The following is a 1,289-nucleotide window of genomic DNA, read 5'->3' as shown; positions in this document are numbered from 1 at the left end:
GGACCATCACCTAATACATTAATCTTATGTTACTATGTGCTTAGGATAGCAGTGTTTAGAGGACTTTTGTTCTTCATATTATTTTAATTAGATTTTTAATCAATCTACATCACTCTTCAAGCCAAATTCTATGTCAACATCCACATTGATGTGTATTGAATATGCACATTATATTTTTACAATTACTAGCAGAATCTAGCTACATTATCAGCTCCATAATAAAATACTCAGAGAGGTAGTTCACATTCTTTCATTGCATTATATGAGTTAACTGGAGGAGTGCAAATATAGTTAAAATATAACTGAGTATACAGAATTTGAATGTTTTTAATTACAGTGGGAGTAAAAAGAAAATTCTCAGAAGGGGTAAGCCTTAATAATGTCACAGAAAAAATATCTCATACTTTATGAATATAATACTTTATGAAATGTTAGCATCAGAGACTTAAAGATTGCACTAGGAAAGAATGATGTAAACATTTCATACATATAGACTATGACCACCTTATACCTTGTATCAGAAAAATATGTTCTTCATAGTTGGAATATAAATACTAGCAAGCTAAATCTTTTTATTAAGGACTCCCATGAAGGGTTAGATAATTAAAACCACTTACAATTATCTGTAGAAAGTTTTCATCTAGGATATCTGTTCAAAGATCAACATGAATCAGATAGTGTTAAAATGCAGTCGATATAGAATCATAGAATCATAGAATCATAGAATGTTTAGGGTTGGAAGGGACCACTAGTGGTCATCTAGTCCAACCCCCCTGCAGTGAGCAGGGACACTGCTAACTAGATCAGATTGCTCAGAGCCCCATCCAACCTGGCCTTGAATGTTTCCAGGGATGGGGCCTCCACTACCTCTCTGGGCAACCTGTTCCAGTGTTTTACCACCCTCATTGTAAAAAATTTCTTCCTTACCTCTAGCCTGAACCTACCCTGTTCTAGTTTAAAACCATTTCCCCTTGTCCTAACACAGCTGGCCCTACTAAAAAGACGTTCCCCATCTTTCCTATAGGCCCCCTTTAGGTACTGGAAGGCCGCAATCAGGTCTCCCCGTAGCCTCCTTTTCTCCAGACTGAACAAGCCCAACTCTCTCAGCCTGTCCTCATAGGAGAGGTGCTCCAGCCCTCGGATCATTTTTGTAGCCCTCCTCTGGACCCGTTCCAACAGTTCCATGTCCTTCTTGTGCTGAGGGCTCCAGAGCTGGACGCAGTACTCCAGGTGAGGTCTCACCAGAGCTGAGTAGAGGGGCAGAATCACCTCCCTCGACCTGCTGGCCA

The sequence above is a fragment of the Egretta garzetta genome, unplaced genomic scaffold (assembly GCF_000687185.1).
Source record: "Egretta garzetta isolate BGI_Z169 unplaced genomic scaffold, ASM68718v1 scaffold250, whole genome shotgun sequence".
Taxonomy (NCBI): domain Eukaryota; kingdom Metazoa; phylum Chordata; class Aves; order Pelecaniformes; family Ardeidae; genus Egretta; species Egretta garzetta.
Note: the sequence above shows the minus strand (reverse complement) of the source record.